The sequence below is a fragment of the Pan paniscus genome, chromosome 11, assembly GCF_029289425.2.
Source record: "Pan paniscus chromosome 11, NHGRI_mPanPan1-v2.0_pri, whole genome shotgun sequence".
Taxonomy (NCBI): Eukaryota; Metazoa; Chordata; class Mammalia; order Primates; family Hominidae; genus Pan; species Pan paniscus.
The window spans coordinates 34652981-34675264 of record NC_073260.2 but is presented as its reverse complement, the minus strand read 5'-3'; the positions used below and the strand labels follow the sequence as shown (position 1 = coordinate 34675264).

The 22284-nt window shown below is 36.2% G+C and overlaps 1 protein-coding gene and 1 pseudogene across 2 annotated transcripts in view; one reads left to right on the top strand and one right to left on the bottom strand.

Annotated features, from left to right (window-relative positions):
* LOC100973589 (olfactory receptor 13C9) overlaps window positions 1–22284 on the bottom strand; it is a 133575-nt gene that overhangs the window by 102421 nt on the left and 8870 nt on the right. The window lies entirely within an intron of this gene.
* Window positions 3780–9787, top strand: LOC100977401 (olfactory receptor 13D1-like; annotated as a pseudogene).

Sequence of the window (22284 nt, the reverse complement as noted above, 5' to 3'; positions counted from 1 at the left end):
TCGATGCAAAAATCCTCAATAAAATACTGGCAAACCGAATCCAGCAGCACATCAAAAAGCTTATCCACCATGATCAAGTGGGCTTCATCCCTGGGATGCAAGGCTAGTTCAACATATGCAAATCAATAAATGTAATCCAGCATATAAACAGAACCAATGACAAAAACCACATGATTATCTCAATAGATGCAGAAAAGGCCTTTGACAAAATTCAACAGCCCTTCATGCTAAAAACTCTCAATAAATTAGGTATTGATGGGACGTATCTCAAAATAATAAGAGCTATCTATGACAAACACACAGCCAATATCATACTGAATGGGCAAAAACTGGAAGCATTCCCTTTGAAAACTGGCACAAGAGAGGGATGCCCTCTCTCACCACTCCTATTCAACATAGTGTTGGAAGTTCTAGCCAGGGCAATCAGGCAGGAGAAAGAAATAAAGGGTATTCAATTAGGAAAAGAGGAAGTCAAGTTGTTCCTGTTTGCAGATGACATGATTGTATATTTAGAAAACCCCATTGTCTCAGCCCAAAATCTCCTTAAGCTGATAAGCAACTTCAGCAAAGTCTCAGGATACAAAATCAATGTACAAAAATCACAAGCATTCTTATACACCAATAACAGACAAACAGAGAGCCAAATCATGAGTGAACTCCCATTCACAATTGCTTCAAAGAGAATAAAATACCTAGGAATCCAACTTACAAGGGATGTGAAGGACCTCTTCAAGGAGAACTATAGACCACAGCTCAATGAAATAAAAGAGGATACAAAGAAATGGAAGAACATTCCATGCTCATGGGTAGGAAGAATCAATATCGTGAAAATGGCCATACTGCCCAAGGTAATTTATAGATTCAATGCCATCCCCATCAAGCTACCAATGACTTTCTTCACAGAATTGGAAAAAACTACTTTAAAGTTCATATGGAACCAAAAAAGAGCCCACATCACCAAGTCAATCCTAAGCCAAAAGAACAAAGCTGGAGGCATCACGCTACCTGACTTCAAACTATACTACAAGGCTACAGTAACCAAAACCGCATGGTACTGGTACCAAAACAGAGATATAGACCAATGGAACAGAACAGAGCCCTCAGAAATAATGCCACATACCTACAACTATCTGATCTTTGACAAACCTGAGAAAAACAAGCAATGGGGAAAGGATTCCCTACTTAATAAATGGTGCTGGGAAAACTGGCTAGCCATATGTAGAAAGCTGAAACTGGATCCCTTCCTTACGCCTTATACAAAAACTAATTCAAGATGAATTAAAGACTTAAATGTTAGACCTAAAACCATAAAAACCATAGAAGAAAACCTAGGCATTACCATTCAGGACACAGGCACGGGCAAGGACTTCATGTCTAAAACACCAAAAGCAATGGCAACAAAAGCCAAAATTGACAAATGGGATCTACTAAAACTAAAGAGCTTCTGCACAGCAAAAGAAACTACCATCAGAGTGAACAGGCAACCTATAGAATGGGAGAAAATTTTTGCAACCTACTCATCTGACAAAGGGCTAATATCCAGAATCTACAAAGAACTCAAACAAATTTACAAGAAAAAAACAAACAACCCCATCAAAAAGTGGGCAAAGGATATGAACAGACACTTTTCAAAAGAAGACATTTATGCAGCCAAAAGACACATGAAAAAATGCTCATCATCACTGGCCATCAGAGAAATGCAAATCAAAACCACAATGAGATACCATCTCACACCAGTTAGAATGGCAATCATTAAAAAGTCAGGAAACAACAGGTGCTGGAGAGGATGTGGAGAAATAGGAACACTTTTACACTGTTGGTGGGACTGTAAACTAGTTCAACCATTGTGGAAGTCAGTGTGGCGATTCCTCAGGGATCTAGAACTAGGAATATCATTTGACCCAGCCATCCCATTACTGGGTATATACCCAAAGGATTATAAATCATGCTACTATAAAGACACATGTACACATATTTATTGCGGCACTATTCACAATAGCAAAGACTTGGAACCAACCCAAATGTCCAACAATGATAGACTGGATTAAGAAAATGTGGCACATATACACCATGGAATACTATGCAGCCATAAAAAATGATGAGTTCATGTCCTTTGTAGGGACATGGATGAAGCTGGAAACCATCATTCTCAGCAAACTATCACAAGGACAAAAAACCAAACACTGCATATTCTCACTCATAGGTGGGAACTGAACAATCAGAACACATGGTCACAGGAAGGGGAACATCACACACCAGGGCCTGTTGTGGGGTGGGGGGAGGGGAAGGGATAGCATTAGGAGATATACCTAATGTTAAATGATGAGTTAATGGGTGCAGTACACCAACACAGCACATGTATATGTACGTAACAGACCTGCACATTGTGCTCATGTACCCTAAAACTTAAAGTATAATTTAAAAAAAAAAGAATTCTCATATCATTGTTCTTGATTATGCTAATTCTCATAATTGTGAAATTGCCTGCTACATGTAGACAACCAAAAAGACCACATTCCAGCCAGGCGCGGTGGCTCATGCCTGTAATCCCAGCACTTTGGGAGGCCGAGGTGGGCGGATCACAAGGTCAGGAGATCGAGACCATCCTGGCTAACACGGTGAAACCTCGTCTCTACCCAAAATACAAAAAAATTAGCTGGGCGTGGTGGCAGGCACCTGTAATCCCAGCTACTTGGGAGGCTGAGGCAGGACAATGGCGTGAACCCGGGAGACGGAGCTTGCAGTGAGCCGAGATCACGCCACTGCACTCCAGCCTGGATGACAGAGCGAGACTCCATCTCAAAAAAAACAAAAACACACACACACACACACACACATTCCAAAGGCTACAAGAAATAAAAGGCTGTGATCCACCTTTCAGAGTTTACTAGCATATCATGTGTAATCAGAAATAAAACAAGCAAGTGATGCTTGCTATGTAAGTTTAACACAGCAAGAAATATTTCTGTAATTGTCTCTTGCTTAGAATCAGTGTAGGAATCTCTGAGAAGTAGTGTGGTCTAGTGGGTAAAAGGGTTGACTCTGGAGCCAGGCAACTGAATATTGGATTTTGGCTTTGGGATATATTATCTCTGTGACCTTGTAAAAGTTACTTAAACTTTTCTTTGTTTCGTCTCCGTAAAATGGGAGTTAAATATGGTATCTATGTCAGTGAGTTGCACTGAAGATTGATTAATACATTCAATGAGCTTACAGCACTGAAATGTGCTTACAAAAAAAGTGCTCAATAAAAATTAGCCATTGTCAATTCTGTCACACATGGAAGCTTCCTGGCCAAAATTTAAAACAGTATGGAAGATTTGGAGATGGGTCCAAAGCATTAAATACAAAAATCGAAAGAAAAGTATATATTAATAAGTACTTGTAAATGATATAAACTTGCCTGCAAAAGCATAAAATATGCATCTAAAAGGTAGAGAAAAAGGAATAGAGAATTTAGACCAATTGGAAAATTACAAAAGTTAAGAAGAAAGGTAATACTTGGTGACTAATATTAAAGGGTGAATTCTAGGCCCTAAAGAAAGCTGTATGTAATAGCAGTCCAAGATCCTTAGTTCCTGGGAACTAAACACCAATGATTCCCAGACTCTTAACTGGTTAGATGTCCCCTTTGGATCAGAAAATTGTTCATGTTCCATCAATTATCCTCCCAAATTTCAATTCCCTTGCCCTAAAATTTAAAAAAAAAAAGTTTTTTCCTTCTGACCCAGCCAAGTAGACTTAAAAGTTATGATTTATAATATCTATGAACATATATATACTTACTGCTATTTTGATTCAATCATAATCTCTTAATATATAATTTTAGATGACATGTTGGAACCACCTACTATACCTGCCACCTAATAGGTGTTATCTAAGTTAAATCTCACAATAAACTACCAAAGAGTTACAGCTTTCCTGCCATTTTCCTAGCTGAAACTGGTAGCTTAGCTAGCTTAGACTAAAAAATGTTAAGTAACTTGAAAGTCATAGTGAGGATAACTGGCATGGTTCCAAATCTCCATGATACTTTAAATTAGATACATCTTTATAAAAATAAAGCTTTATTTCAAAATATTCATCAATAGAGATTCTTAAGCACCCACCTTTGAAAGCAGTTTGTCTCTAAATATTATGTAATTAGAGGACTGGCACTTCCCAGCATAGCCTCTGCTACTGTGTGATACTAAAAAGTATTGGGCCGGGTGCAGTGGCTGCCGCCTGTAATCCCAGCACTTTGAGAAACCAAGGCAGGCGGATCATGAGGTCAAGAGATGGAGACTATTCTGGCCAATGTGGTGAAACCTGTCTCTACTAAAAATACAAAAAATTAGCTGGGCGTGGTGGTGTGCGTCAGTAGTCCCAGCTACTCAGGAGGCTGAGGCAGGACAATCACTTGAACATGGGAGGCAGAGGTTGCAGTGAGTCAAGATTGTGCCACTGCACTCCAGCCTGGGTGACAGAGCGAGAATCCATCTCAAAAAATAAAAAAATTAAATATTGATCTCAGTGCCTTTTTTATCATTAGCAAAATTAATAGCCCTGCTCTTGCTGATTCCAGAGCCTGTTCTAAGAATAAAACAAAATGATGAACATGAAAGTTATTTGATAACTCTACATCAAAAATTCAAATTTTCCTGTCTCATGTTCTTTTCTAAACTCTGCAGATGACATGAACACATGGAGACAACAAATCATTCTGCCGTGACTGAATTCTTTCTGGTGGGGCTTTCCCAATATCCAGAGCTCCAGCTTTTTCTGTTCCTGCTCTGCCTCATCATGTACATGATAATCCTCCTGGGAAATAGCCTCCTCATTATCATCACTATCTTGGATTCTCGCCTCCATACCCCCATGTATTTCTTTCTTGGAAACCTCTCGTTCTTGGGCATCTGTTACACATCATCATCCATTCCTCCAATGCTTATTATATTTGTGTCTGAGAGAAAATCCATCTCCTTCATTGGCTGTGCTCTGCAGATGGTTGTGTCCCTTGGCTTGGGCTCCATTGAGTGTATCCTCCTGGCTGTGATGGCCTATGACTGCTATGTGGCCATCTGCAACCCACTGAGGTACTCCATCATCATGAACAGAGTGCTGTATGTGCAAATGGCTGCATGGTCCTGGATCATAGGCTCTCTGAACTCCTTAGTGCAGACAGTCCTGACAATGCTGTTGCCTTTCTGTGGGAAGAATATCATTTATCATCTTACCTGTGAGATCCTGGCTCTTCTTAAAGTCATATGCTCAGATATCTCCATAAATGTGTTTATAATGACAGTGTCAAGTATTGTTTTATTGGTGATTCCTCTTAATTTTTATCTCCTATATGTTTATTCTCTCTTCCATCTTGAGAATTAATTGTGCTGAGGGAAGAAAGAAAGCCTTTTCTACCTGTTCAGCGCACTTGACTGTGGTCATCTTATTCTACGGTTCAGCCCTTTTCATGCACATGAAGCCCAAATCAAAGTTCACAACAGCATCTGATGAAATCATTGGATTGTCTTATGAAGTGATCACCCCAATGTTGAACCCCATCATCTACAGCCTGAGGAATAAGGAGATAAAAGAAGCTGTGAAGAAAATCCTCAGCAGACACGTGCATCTATGGAAAATATGAAAGGTCTTGAGGCATGTGATGTTCTCAACAAGGGATCAGATCAGGTGTTTTGTATTCACAGATAAAGTCACAGAATCTGGTATCAAGAGAGTGTGTATGTTTGTAAAGACAACTTTGGGATTCCCATTCTTCTCATCACAGAATGCTCATGTACACCTTCTGAATAATGTCTTGTGTGCAGAGTTTCAAGCTGTAGGTATCTATGCTCACTGATCCCATATAGGGATAAGGTTTTTCATCAAGATAAATCTCACTCTTCTCTACTCTTTATCTCTTTCTCTTTCTTACTCACTTTTCTCTCCCTCTTCTCCATGTCCTCCTCTTTCTTGACCTTCCTCCTCTTCCCTTCTTCATCTACTTCCTTTATCTTTCTTCTGTCTTCTCGGTCTCCTTTATCCGTCATTTTGAATAGAACATCTGTTGCTTTGTTGTACAGCATCACCTCTTCTGGTAAAATATCTTTTTTTTATATATATATAACAACAGTCTATTCCTCTGAGTCCATGTGGTCTGCATGGGACTAACTCAACCTTCTGGATATAGTGGTAGATGCTAAACAAAAGCCTAGCAAATAAAAAAGCAAATTCATCTCGCTACAGTGGCTCATTCAGGGTAGCAATTGAGCCAAGTCAGGCTAATCAAACTCAACCCAAGAATGCTGTCCCAGTAGGGGGGGAAAAAAGGCACTCTTTCCACTAGGGTTGCTTAACTGGAGAATTGTGAGCCTGGAGCCAATCTTTGGCAGTATGAGCAGAGAGCCTAACTGAGATGCAAAGGGGAGTTCAGAAGGAGAGAGAGGGTGTCTGATGCTGTTAACTCCTCGATTCAGCTGTGTCTAAAGTCATTTTCACATTCTTTTTAGTTCATGAGTCAATAAATTATCTTTATATGAAAAGCTAATTTTAACATGAGGGGCATCATGGCAGACGGGAGGCAAGACTAGATTGCAGCTCCAGACAGAGCAGCGTGCAGAAGCTTACATTGTGAATTTTAGCTCCAGATCAACTGCAAGAACAAACCAGCAATCCTGAGAGGGCCCACAGACCCTCTGAAGGAAGCAGACTGCTCCTGCAGGACCCAGGAGACACCCCAAATACTGTGAGTGCCCCAACTGCAGAAATGGGAAAGGGAGACCCTCCTCTCCCAAACACACATCCCCACTGGAGAAGCTGAAGGTTTGTTTGCAGGAGAAGTTTCTGAATTTACCTGGAGCTGACCTCAGAGAGCCGAGCAAAATACAGAGGTAGAGGAAGCAGCAGAAAGGCCCTAGGAGTTCACTGGGTCCCCAAGCAGCCCATTCCTGCCTGGCACCACAGGGATCCACCAGGAGAGTAGACAGAGAAGCAGGGGTAAAATTCCACAGGGACAAGGAATTCTATAACTGACCTTTGTAACAATTTGAATGGGGCGAGAAGCCTCCTGGTCAGAACGCAGAGGGCGCAAATCAGGTGTGCAGACTTCACAGGCGGAGGAAGGACTAAAGCCCTTTTCTCTTGCAGCTGGGACGCAGATAGCCTCGGACAAGCTTTCAAGCCTGTCTCACCCTCTGCCTGGACACAGACTCGGGGCTGTTGAGGGTGGCTGGGGCAAGGTGGGAGTGAGACTAGCCCTTCAGTTTGAGTGGGAGCTGGGTGACACCTGTGACTGCCAGCCTTACCCACTTTCCTGACAACCTGTATGACTCAGCAGAGGCAGCCATAATCCTCCTAGGTACCCAACTCCAGTGACCTGGAAATCACCCCCAGCCCCCACAGCAGCTGCAGCAAGACCCACCCAAGGAGAGTCTGAGCTCAAATACGCCTCGCCCTGCACCCACCTGATGGTCCTTCCCTATCCACCCTGGTAGTGGAAGACAAAGAGCATATAATCTCAGGAGTTCTAGGGCCCCGCCCACCAACCGTCCCTCTCCACACTAGTACAGCTGATGCTTTCTGGAAAATGCCACCTCCTGGCAGGAGGCCAACCAGCACAAAAATAGAGCATTAAACCACCAAAGCTAAGGACTCTCATGGAGTCCATTGCACCCTCTGCCCCTTCACCAGAACAGGCGCTGGTATCCACGGCTGAGAGACCCATAGACAGTTCACATCACAGGACTCTGTGAGGACAACCCCCAGTACCAGCCCTGAGCTGGGTAGACTTGCGGGGTGGCTAGACCCAGAAGAGAGACAACAATCAATGCAGTTCGGCTCACAGGAAGCCACATCCATTGAAAAAGGGGGAGAGTACTACATCAAGGGAACACTCCGTAGGACAAAAGAATGTGAAAAACAGCCTTCAGCCCGAGACCTTCTCTCTGACAGAGCCTACCCAAATGGGAAGGAACCAGAAAACCAGCCCTGGTAATATGACAAAACAAGCTTCTTCAACACCCCCAAAAAATCACACTAATTCACCAGCAATGGATCCAAACCAAGAATAAATTCCTGCTTTACCAGAAAAAGAATTCAGGAGGTTAGTTATGAAGCTACTCAGGAAGGGACCAGAGAAAGGCGAAGCCCAATGCAAGGAAATCCAAAAAAAAAGGTACAAAAAGTGAAGAGATAAATATTCATGGAAATAGATAGCTTAAAAGAAATAAAAAATTTAGGAAACTCTGGACACACTTTTAGACATGCAAAATGCTCTGGAAAGTCTCAGCAATATAACTGAACAAGTAGAGGAAAGAAATTTAGACCTCAAAGACAAGGTCTTCAAATTAACCCAATCCAACAAAGACAAAAAAGAATACGAAAATATAAACAAAGCCTCCAAGAAGTCTGGGTTTATGTTAAACAACCAAACCTAAGAATAATCGGTGTACCTGAGGAAGAAGAGAATTCCAAAAGCCTGGAAAACATATTTGGGGGAATAATCAAGGAAAACTTCCCCAGCCCTGCAAGAGACCTAGACATCCAAATACAAGAAGCACAAAGAACACCTGGGAAATTCATTGCAAAGAGATCTTCACCTAGGCACATTGTCATCAGGTTATCCAAAGTTAAGACGAAGGACAGAATCTTAAGAGCTGTGAGACAGAAGCACCAAGTAACCCGTAAGGGAAAATCTATCAGATTAACAGCAGATTTCTCAGGAGAAATCTTTTAAACTAGAAGAGATTGGGAACCTGTCTTCAGCCTCTTCAAATAAAACAATTATCAGACAAGAATTTTGTATCCACCAAAACTAAGCATCATACATGAAAGAAAGATACAGCCATTTTCAGATAAACAAATGCTTAGAGAATTCACCACTACCAAACCACCGCTACGAGAACTGCTAAAAGGAGCTCTAAATCTTGAAACAAATTCCGGAAATACATCAAAACAGAACCTCTTTAAAGCATAAATCACACAGGACCTATAAAACGAAAATACAAGTTAAAAAGCAAAAACAAAGGCGGGGCGCAGTGGCTCATGCCTGTAATCCCAGCACTTTGGGAGGCTGAGGCGGGCGGATCACAAGGTCAGGAGATCAAGACCATCCTGGCTAACACGGTGAAACCCCGTCTCTACCAAAAATACAAAAAATTAGCCGGGCATGGTGGCAGGCGCCTGTAATCCCAGCTACTCAGGAGGCTGAGGCAGGAGAATGGCGTGAACCCAGGAGGCAGAGATTGCAGTGAGCCAAGATTGTGCCACTACACTACAGCCTGGGCAACAGAGCGAGACTCCATCTCAAAAAAAAAAGGCAAAAACAAAAAACAAAGCCAAAGTACACAGGCAACAAATAGCACGATGAAAGGAATGGTACCTCACATTTCAATACTAACATTGAATGTAAATGGTCTAAATGCTTCACTTAAAAGACACAAAACTGCAGAATGGATAAGAACTCACCAACCAACTATCCGCTGCCTTCAGGAGACTCACCTAACACATAAGGACTCACATAAACTTAAAGGGGTGGAAAAAGGCATTTCATGCAAATGGACACCAAAAGTGAGCAGGGGAGCTACTTCAGACAAAACAAAACTTTAAAACAACAGTGGTTAAAAGAGACAAAGAGGAACAGTACATAATGGTAAAAGGCCTTGTCCAAAAGGAAAATATGACAATCCTAAATATATATGCACCTAACACTGGAGATCCCAAATTTATAAAACAATTACTAATAGACCTAAGAAATGAGATAGACAGCAACACAACAATAGTGGGGGAACTTCAATACTCCACTGACAGCACTGGACAGGTCATCAGGACAGAAAATCAACAAATAATGGATTTAAACTATACCTTGGAACAAATGGACTTAACAGATGTATACAGAATATTTATACATACATACAGTATATATAAAATATATACTATAGTATATATAAATATTAATATTACTATATATTAATATTATATAAATTTATAATTTAATTATATATAATATATAATATATTATATAATATATGTTATATATAATATAATATATTATATATAATATATAATATATTATATAATATATGTTATATATATAATATAATATATTATATATAATATATAATATATTATATAATATATGTTATATATATTATATAATATATTATATATAATATATAATATATTATATAATATATGTTATATATATTATATAATATATTATATATAATATATAATATATTATATAATATATGTTATATATATTATATAATATATTATATATAATATATAATATATTATATAATATATGTTATATATATTATATAATATATTATATATAATAAATATTATAATACATAATAAATATAATATATAATATTATATATATTATATATTATATATTATATAATATATATATTATGTTATATATAATATTATATATATTATATATTATATATTATATTATATATTATATATATAATGTTATATATAATATTATATATTATATAATATTATATATATAATGTTATATATAATATTATATATTATATAATATTATATATATTATATAATATATAATATGTTATATATATAATATTATATATAATATTATATTATATAATATTATATATAATATTATATATAATATATATTATATACTATATAATACATTATATAGTATATAATATATAATATATAACATATTATATATTATATATAATATAATATATTATATAATTATATATATTATATATATTATATATTATATACTATATATTATATATAATATATAATATATTATGTTATATATATTATATATTATATACTATATATAATATATTATATAATATAATATATAATATATAATATAATTATATAATATATAATATATAATATAATTATATAATATATTATATATATAATATATAATATATAATATAATTATATAATATATTATATATAATATATATAATATATTATATATAATATAATATATATAATATAATTATATAATATATAATATATAATAATATATATAACTATATAATATATATTATAATATAATTATATAATATATTATATATACTATATTATATATTATAATATAATTATATAGTATATTATATATACTATATAAAATATAGTATATAATATAATTATATTATATAGTATATCTAATATATAATACAGTATAACATTTCATCCACAAGCTCAGAATACACATTCTATTCAACAACACATGGAACTTTCTCCAAAATAGACCATATCATGGGCCACAAAACGAGCCTCAATAAATTTAAGAAAATTGAAATTATATCAAGCACTCTCTTGGACCACAGTGGAATAAAACTGAAAATCAACTCCAAAAGGAACTTTCAAAACCATGCAAATACATGGAAATTAAATAGCCTGCTCCTGAATGAGCACTGAGTCAAAAACAAAATCAAAATGGAAATTTAAAAATTCTTCCAACTGATGACAATAATGACACAACCTATAAAATAAAAACGTCTGGGATACAGCAAAGGCAGTGCAAAGAGGAAAGTTCATAGCCCTAAACCCCTACATCAGAAAGTATGAAAGAGCACAAACAATCTAAGGTCACACCTCGAGCAACTAGAGAAACTAGAACAAACCAAAAACCAAACCCAGCAGAAGAAAGGAAATAACCAAGATCAGAGCAGAACTAAATGAAATCGAAACAAAACAAAACAAAATACAAAAGATAAATGAAACAAAAAGCTGGTTCTTTGAAAAGATAAATAAAATTGATGAACCATTGGTAAGATTACCCAAGAAAAGAAGAGAGAAAATCCAAATAACCTCACTGAGAAACGAAACAGGAGATATTACAACTGACACCATTGAAATACAAAAGATCATTCAAGCCTACTACGAACACCTTTACTCACATAAACTAGAAAATCTACAAGAAATGGATAAATTCCTGAAAAAATACAACCCTCCTAGCTTAAATCAGGAAGAATTAGATACCCTGAACAGACCAATAACAAGCAGCAAGATTGAAATGGTAATTTAAAAATTACCAACAAAAAAAAGTCCAGGACCAGACGGATTCACAGCAGAATTCTACCAGACATTCAAACAAGAATTAGTACCAATCCTTTTGACACTATTCCACAAGATAGAGAAAGAAGGAACCCTCCCTAATTCATTCTATGAAGCCAGTATCACCCTAATACCAAAACCAGGAAAGGACATAACCAAAAAAGAAAACTACAGATCAATATCCTTGAGGAACATAGATGCTAAAATCCTTAACAAAATACTAGCTAACCAAATCCAACAACATATCAAAAAGATAATCCACCATGATCAAGTGGGATTCATACCAGGGATGCAGGAATGGTTTAACACTCAAGTCAATAAGTGTGATACACAACATAAACAAAATTAAAAACAAAAATCACATGATCACCTCAATAGATGCAGAAAAAACATTTGACAAAATCCAGCATCCTTTTATGATTAAAACTCTCAGCAAAATCAGCATACAAGGGTTACACCTCAATGTAATAAAAGCTACCTATGACAAACCCACAGCCAACGTGATACTGAATGCGGAAAAGTTGAAAGCATTCCCTCTGAGAACTGGAACAAAACAAGGATGCCCACTCTCACCACTCCTCTTCAATATAGTACTGGAAGTCCCAACCAGAGCAATCAGACAAGAGAAAGAAATAAAGGGCATCCAAATCGGCAAAGAGGAAGTCAAACTGTCACTTGTTTGCTTACGATATGACTGTTTACCTTGAAAACCCTAAGGACTCCTCTAGAAAGCTCCTAGAACTGATAAAAAGAATTCAGCAAAATTTCTGGATACAAGATTAATGTACACAAATCAGTAGCTCTTCTGTACACCAACAGCAACCAAGCAGAGAATCAAATCAAGAACTCAACCACTTTTACAATAGCTGCAAAAAAAATAAAATACTTAGGAATATACCTAACAAAGGAGTTGAAAGACCTCTACAAGGAAAACTACAAAACACTGCTGAAAGAAATCATAGATGACACAAACAAATGGAAACAAGATCCCATGTTCATGGATGGATAAAATCAGTATTGTGAAAATGACCATACTGCCAAAAGCAATGTACAAATTCAATGCAATCTCCATCAAAATACCACCATCATTCTTCAGTTATAAAAAACAATTCTAAAATTCACATAGAACTAAAAAGAGCCCACACAGCCAAAGCAAGACTAAGCAAAAATAACATTTTATAATGTGACTTTATTAAACGTTTTGTTATATTGTATTTATTCAGTGTGGCATAGTTTTTTAAACGGAAGAAATGGGTACAAACTCTAACACTGTAGTTTACTAGGATAATAAATTTTAACCTATCAGAGACTCCATTTCCCTTGACGTAGAATGTGGCATTTAGTCCCTAGCTTAAGGGGTCTTATGGGAATTGAATAAGGGGGAAAAAAATGCAAAATGCCTTCTTTGGTGCTTAACTAAATGTCATGCAACAAAAAATATACATTCCCCTTACCTTTCTCCATATATATCTATCTTGCCTAACAGACTGAAGGGATTCCCTGAGGGAAAGATATGAAAGTAGTATGTACTTAACAGTCCTTGGTACCCAGAACAAAATAAGCATTTATTGTAAATATGTGTTGAATGAGTGAATGGGTGATTGTCTTTCTTATGCTGAAGTTAAACCATTTTATTTGCCATTGCCTGAATAATCCTTATGACTGCTGCATCTGCATTTTTGCAAATACCATTCTCTCCACCTAAAATTGCCATCCCTTTAACCTACTATGAAAATTCAAGGTTCTCCTCAAAAAAAGTCTCCTCTGACTTTAAAGCCTTCTAAAATCATCCTAGCAAGACTCTACCTTGTCTTCCTCTAAGTTAAATTCTTATACAATCTACTTAGGCTTTGAAGTGTTTATTATGTTTTTATTATGTGTTTTTTATTCTCTTCAATTATATATACAATATGTCTGTTATTTTATTCAAAGGTCATCAGACACAGGCTGTGAGTTATCTGTCCTTGTAATACCACAAATGTTAACAGTGGGCTTCAATGAATAGATTCTTTGGATCATTGCATTTTGCTTTATTGTATAAAGTCTATTTGTTTATTAATTTTCTTTTCATAGAATATGAGCAATGTGACTGTGTTGTATATAATACATATAGCTAGCAATAATCCTGCTTAAAATAATATTTCCTTTGTTGCATATATGGTTTTGTTTATTCTGGGCATCAGAGGTTTGACTGTAACAGATCAGCAAAGTCCATCTAACCTAGTTATAAATAGATATAATCTGTGAACTACTTTATTATGCTTATAATTTGACAATGACCAAAATAAAATATTAACTTATAAAACAGTGACTCCTGTATAAGTATCTCTAGCTCTGAGATACACTCTAGGCATTTGAAATATAACATGTCCAGGCCAGGCACGGTGGCTCACGCCTGTAATCCCAGCACTTCGAGAGGCCGAGGAGGGCGGATCAGGAGGTCAGGAGATCGAGACCATCCTGGCTAACATGGTGAAACCCGGTCTCTACTAAAAATACAAAAAATTAGCCGGGCGTGGTGGCGGGCGCCTGTAGTCCCAGCTACTCGGGAGGCTGAGGCAGGAGAATGGCGTGAACCCTGGTGGCGGAGCTTGCGGTGAGCCGAGATCGCGCCATGGCACTCCGGCCTGGGCGACAGAGCGAGACTCCGTCTCAAAAAAAAAAAAACCAAAAACTAAGAAATATAACATGTCCAAAATAGAAACCTTGATTTTCTTATCCCCAAACTACTTCTCTTCAAGTGTTCCCCATCTCAGGTAGTGGCATCAACATACACTCACATCCAGCCCCCTAGTGAATTCTATCAGCTCTATATTCAAAATTTACTCTAAGTCTGACCCCTTCCACTGCTACCGCCCTGATCCAAGCCATCCTCATCTCACGTAGGCTACTGCAATGGCTTCCCAAATCACATCTCTGACTCCTCTTTCATCTTCCTACAATTCCTTCTCTGCACAGCAGCCAAAGTGTTTTTAGAAGAGTGTATACTGAAGTTATAAAACAGGCAAAAACGAATTAATGGTGCTTTAAAAATTAGAACAGTGGCTGCCCATGTGGAGGAAGAGTTACAGCAGGTATCAACGGGAATGGGGAATGAGGGAACTTTTCTGAGGTCATGTTAACGTTCTATATCACAGTAGCAAGTTGAGTGACAAAGGGATGTGTTTGTCAAAACTGAATAATTAGGATTATGAATTTAATGTATATAAATTTTAAATTAAAAGAAAAAACCATAAACAAATATTAAACTCTAGTTAATGATACACATGCTAAAGTACTTAGAGAAAAGTGTACGATATCTGCAATGTACTTTAAAAGCATCCACAAATGACATGGATTTAATGGGAGGATAGAGAGATGAATAGAAACATAGATATGAGGCTGGGCGCGGTGGCTCACACCTGTAATCCGAGCACTTTGGGAGGCTGAGGCGGGCGGATCACCTGAGGTCAGGAGTTAGAGACCAGCCTGGCCAACATGGTGAAACTCCATCTCTACTAAAAACACAAAATTAGCTGGGCATGGTGGTGCACGCCTGTAATCAATCCTAGCTACTTGGGAGGCTGAGGCAGGAGAATCGCTTGAACTCAGGAGGTGCAAGTTACAGTGAGCTGAGATCGCCCCATTGCACTCCAGCCTGGGCGACAAGAGCGAAACGGAAGGGGAAGGGGAAGGGGAAGAAGAAGAAAAGAAGGAGAAGGAGAAGGAAGGAAGGAAATAAACAAATCTAGTAAAATGTTAGTGGTAAAATCTAGTTGGTTGCTATATGATGTTCAATGTAAAATTCTTTCAGTTTTGCTTTATGTTTGAAATTTTTCATAATACAGTGTTGAAAAAACTGTATAAAACCTGTCAAGAATACAGCTCTTGAATGAATGTTGTATGAGTGTATGAGGCAAGGGTAGAAATTGGATGGAAAATTGTATTATAAATTATCTTAAACAGACTTAGGAAAAAGTTCTAGTTTAAAAGGGCAAAACTTTTTAATAGGTTATTTACAACTCTTACAAGAGAGAAATCAAAAATAAATTTTAATGGTCCCTGTGAAACTTAATTTCCTATACTGAATGCTTTTCAGGGTTTCCATTGCTATTCCTGGGAGATGGGTAAAAGGGAGGAGAAGGAAAGGAGAAATGAAATACATCAGAAGATTGACTAGAATCAGGTTGTAATGTAGTAAGAAAAAAAGAAAACAGCAATTTTTGGCATAATGTGCTGTTTGTGATATTCCTTCATATATTCTTGGCTATCTGAGGGGATTACTGATTCCTCAGGCATATCAGATTGCACAAACCTTAGCAAAAAGAAATGTATTTTCTCCTACAACATTTATTCTGCAATTTCACCTTTTCAATGCAATGAAAACAATGAATTTTTTGGTAATGCCATTTCTATATATCCACATGATAATCTCTTATAAATCTTATAACATTGCTACAAGATTGATATATAATAACAAAGGCTAAATGAGGGGATCAATACCCCATCTTCCATGATGTGGTTATTATACATTGCATGTCTGTATCAAAACATCTTATGACCCCATTAATATATAAACCTACAGTGTACTAACAAAAATTAAAAATTAAAAATGAATTTATACACAATTACACAATCATTCACATTTCCCAGGGCCTTTTCTAATCCAGAACCTTAATAAAAATTAAAAAGCTGAAGTTCAATTCAAGTAATCTCTAAATTGGCTGAACTGTTTCCTATGCTACTCATATTCTCACACCAGATGTGGGACACAAAATGATTTAACATGTGAGGCAATACTGGTTAAGGACAATGTAAGTAAACAGTATTTGTATTATAATAATGATTCAGGTAGTTACAGAATACAAATGTTAATATGCATGTCATAATGTGTAAGATTATTTTAAAATGGGAAGTGAGACTTTACTCAATATAGTGAGCACCTCTAGTATTAGTGATGAAAGGACTACTGAGAATAAGTTTTACACTTCTGATCAAAAGCTTTAAATTGCAAAGCATTTTTTAAATAGCAAAAATGCATAATTCAGTCACTGAGTAACAAACAAGAGAAATTATTGAAAACAATTAATCAAGACAATTAAATGGCAAAGACTATGAATCATATTTATCTTGGTTCAGAAGGAAAATATGTCTTGAGAAAAACATGCAGATTTAGATATCTCTGTGTTTAAAGTCTTTAACTTTCTTATATGGTAAACTGAAATTCTGGAAAAGAAGCTAACTTAAAAAAACAGTGGAAAAAGAGAAGTAAAACAATTTTATATAAAAGGCACAAGACAAACTCTATATTTCTTAGCTTTGAGTTAGGCTGGAAAATTTTACCACATTTTGAAACTAGTTATCTTACCATAACAGTGAAATTATTAAAAGTCCTAAGAATGATTGAGCAGACATATATAGTGTATGCAAAAGTGCATTATGTTTCAATATGTGTGTATATTATGACATTAGTATTTGCTTTAAATCTCTTCTCTAAGATACTGAATTATGAAAGACAGAATTTACTTTATTCTTATTTATTTATTTTGGAGACAGAGTTTCACTCGTTTCCCAGGATGGAGTGCGATGGCACAATCTCAGCGCACAGCAACCTCAGCCTCCCAGGTTCAAGTGATTCTCCTGCCTTAGCCTCCTGAGTAGCTGGGATTACAGGCATCCGCCACAACGCCGGGCTAATTTTGTATTTTTAGTAGGGATGGGGTTTCTCCACTGTTGGCAGGCTGGTCTGGAACTCCCGACCTCAGGTGATCCGCCCATCTCGGCCTCCCAAAGTGCAGGGATTACAGGCGTGAGCCACCATGCCCAGCCTCCTTTTTATTTTTATAATATGAAAAGAAAAATGATAATTGTCAGAATAAACTTCTGTATACAGATACTACAGAAGATACCTTCCTTTTTGTTCTTTTATGTCTGTCATTCAGTCTAGATTTTGCAGTCTTATTTGGCAGGCACACTTAAATTTCAAAATCTAGAACTTATAAAAAGTGGTTTTCAATAAATATTTTTAAATACTTTTAAATGTTTACAATAAAGTATATCACTTTTTAAAATTAATATATAAGTATATAAGCATATTTATAAATAAGCAAAATATAATGGTAAAATGAGTATCTAAAAGGAAATATGGAAGTTGGTCTAAGAATGTCATAACGCTTCCTACACAGACTATTTATTACAGTTTTTAATAAATGAAGCATAGTCTGCTCTTCATAATGAATAATCTTATTATATTTTAATATCATATAGCAGTGTTTATTTTCTAAAATGCTTTTCATAGAGTAAAAAATGCCATCAATTAAAACAGAAGGCAAAAATCGATGGAATACTATCTTAGATTGTTTAAGCAAAAGCAATGAAAACTAGAATTGTGTATAAAACTATCTTCCAAGAGAGAAGGCAATATAAAGACATTTTTGGAAAAAAATGATTTTTTTTAACACCCAGAAAACTCTCAAAAGAAAGAAACTGTCCCTTAATAAAACGAATGGAATGGAAATCACTTTTCATAGAAAATAAGGACATTGATAAATAACATGGGTAAATCCAAACTGTCACTGACTGTAAAAAAGGGCAATTAGGGGACTTAAAAACAAAATAAAGATGAAATCTAAGATACAAATAACATGGAATATGATGAGAGGGGTTAGAAATCAGAGATAAACATTTTGAAGTCCTTCTACTATTCAGGAGGATTACAAATATATTAAGTAGAGATCGCATTAAGTTAAACATCCATCTTAAAAATTGCAACAATCTGTATGTGTGTGTGTAACTTTGTGCACAAATAGTAGAAACTGTTAAAATCCAATGAAATGTTTATAAAACTAAGGATGCATTGGGAAAGAAAACAAGTCTCATTGAATACCAAAGAATCAGTATCATTCAAATCACAACCTGTGTCCAAAATACAACATATTAGAAATTCATATTGAAAAGAGAAACTTGAAAAATATCTTTTTTTTTTTTTTTTTTTTTTGAGACAGAGTCTTGCTCTGTCGCCAGGCTGGAGGGCAGTGGTGCGATCTTGGCTCACTGCAACTTCCACCTCCCAGGTTCAAGCAATTCTCCTGCCTCAGCCTCCCGAGTAGCTGGGACTACAGGCATGCACCACCACACCCAGCTAACTTCTGTATTTTTAGTAGAGACGGGGTTTCACCATGTTGGCCAGGATCTCGATCTCCTGACCTTGTGATCCGCCTGCCTTGGCCTCCCAAAGTGCTGGGATTACAGGCGTGAGCCCAAAAATGTCTTTTAAATGTGGAAATTAAAGACATACTTTTAAATAATTCACAAGTAAAAAAGATCATGATAGACATTTCAAAATATGTATAACTTGATAACAATTACCATAAAAAAATGTGAGATAAACAAATAATACAGTTAAACACATACATTAGAAAATAAGAGAGATTAAAAATTAATACACTAAGAATCTGACTCAGAAAAAAAGGAAATGGCCTAACATAGTACTGGAAGTCCTAGCCAGAGCAATCAGACAAGAGAAATCAGAAAGGAATCCAAATCAGTAAAGAGGAAGTCAAACTGCTGCTGTTCACTAATGTGATCGTATATCTAGAAAAACTCTAAAGACTCATCCAAAAAGCTCACAGATCTGATAAATGAATTCAGTAAAGTTTCAGGATACAAAATAAATGTACACAGTAGCATGCTATACACCAACAGCAACCAAGCTGAGAAACAAATCAAGAACTCCATACCTTTTACAACAGTTACAAAAAAAAAGAAAGAAAGAAAGAAAGAAAATACTTAGAAATATACCTAACCAAGGAGGTGAAAGATCTCTACAAGGAAAACTACAAAACACTGCTAAAAGAAATCATCAACAACACGAACAAACTGAAACACAACCCATGCTCATGGATGGGAAGAATCAATATTGTGAAAATGACCATACTGCCAAAAGCAATCTACAGATTCAATGCAATTCCCATCAAAGTACCACTATCATTCTTCACAGATCTGGAAAAAACCATCTTAAAATTCATATGGAACCATAAAAGACCCTGCATAGCCGAAGCAAGAGTAAACAAAAAGAACAAATCTGGAGGCATCACATTACCCAATTTCAAACTATACTATTATACAAGGCTATAGTTACCAAAACAGCATGGTACTGGTATAAAAATAGGCATGTAGGCCAATGGAACATAATAGACAACCCAGAAATAAAGCCAATTATTTAAAACTAACTGATATTTAACAAAGCAAACAAAAACATAAAGTGGGGAAAGGACACCCTATTCAACAAATGGCGCTGGGATAATCAGCAAGCCACACGTAGAAGAATACAACGGGATCCTCATCTCTCACCTTACATAAAAATCAACTCAAGTTGGATCAAAGACTTAAATCTAAGACCTGAAACCACAGAAATTCTAGAAGTTAACATTGGTAAAACTCTTCTAGACACTGGATTAGGGAAAGAGCTCATGACCAAGAACCCAAAAGCAAATGCAACAAAAACAAAAATAAATAGATGGGGCCTAATTAAACTAAAAAGCTTCTGCACAGCAAAAGAAATAATCAGCAGAGTAAACAGACAACCCACAGAATGGGAGAAAATATTCATGAACTATGCATCCAACAAAGGACTATCCAGAATCTACAAAGAACTTAAACAAATCAGCAAGAAAAACAAATAATTCCATCAAAAAGTGGGCAAAGGACATGAATAGACAATTCTCAAAAGAAGAAACACAAATGGCCAACAAGCAATAGTTAAAACATGGAAGCAACTCAGTGTCCATTGATGAATGAATGGATATGCAAAATGTGGTATATACATAAATAAAATATTATTCAGCCTTAAAAAGGAAGCAAATTCTAACACATGCTATAACATGGTAAAGCACTGAGGACATCATATTGAATAAGCCAGTCACAAAAAGATAAATACTGTATGATTCCACTAATATGAGGTAGTTAGAGTCATCAAAATCATAGATACAGAAAGTAGAAGGGTAGTTGCCAGTGGCTGGGGGAAGGGGAGAATGGGGAATTATTATTTAATGGGCACGGAGTTTCAGTTTTACAAGATGAAAAGAGTTATGAAGGCTGGATGTGGTGGCTCACACCTATAATCCCAGCACTTTGGGAGGCCAAGGCAGGTGGATCACCTGAGGTCAGGAGTTTAAGACCAGCCTGGCCAAGACGGTGAAACCTCGTCTCTGTAAAAATACAAAAATTAGCCAGGCATGATGACGGGTGCCTGTAATCCCAGCTACTCAGAAGGCTGAAGCAAGAGAGTAGCTTGAACTCAGGAAGTAGAGGTAGCAGTGAGCCAAGATGGTGCCACTGCACTCCAGCCTGGGTGACAGCTCAAAAAAAAAAAAAAAAAAAGAAAGAAAGAGTTCTGGAGATGGATGGTGGTGATGCTTGCACAACATTATGAATATATTTAATACCACTGAACTGTACACTTAAAAATGGTTAAGATGGTAAATTGTATGTTATCTGTATTTTACCATAATAAAATATATTTTATATATATATATATATATCATATATATATATATTTTTTTTTTATTTACCAGGCCCAAATAATTTCCCTGGATAATTCTAACACATTTTCCAAGAACAGGTAACCCCTGATATATAAATTGGTTCATAAAATATTTAAAAAGGGAATGGGAGGCTCCCCCAACTCTTTTTGTAAGCCTGTATGTACAGCCCTGAAACAAAAACTGAACAGGGAAAATATGAGAAAGGAAAACTTAAGAGCCAATCTCACTTATAAACATAGACAGGAAAATATAAAATACTAGCAAACAGAATCTAGCAATGTAGAAAATAATAATACCTAACTTCCGGGTAAGGTTTACTCAAACGATGCAAGGAAGTCATAACATTGAAAATATTTTAATGTAATTCACTATAATTTCAATTAACAGATTTTAAAAATTATCATTTCATTAAATGCAAAAGATCTTTTGATAAAATTTAATAGGCACTCATAATTTAAAATAAATAACTTAGCAAACTACAAACAAGCAAACTTTTAAAACTGATATAAGGGGTATTTATCAAAACTTACAATTGACAAATCCCCTTTAAGTTTACAAACAAGATAAGAATGCTGGCTTTCACTTTTTTATCCCCCGCAGAGAAACGGTCTTGCTCTGTCACCAAGGCTGGACTACGGTGGAGTGATCCTGCCTCGTTGTAACCTTGACCTCCTGGGCTCAAGTGATCCTCCCACCTTAGTCTCTTGAGTAGCTATGA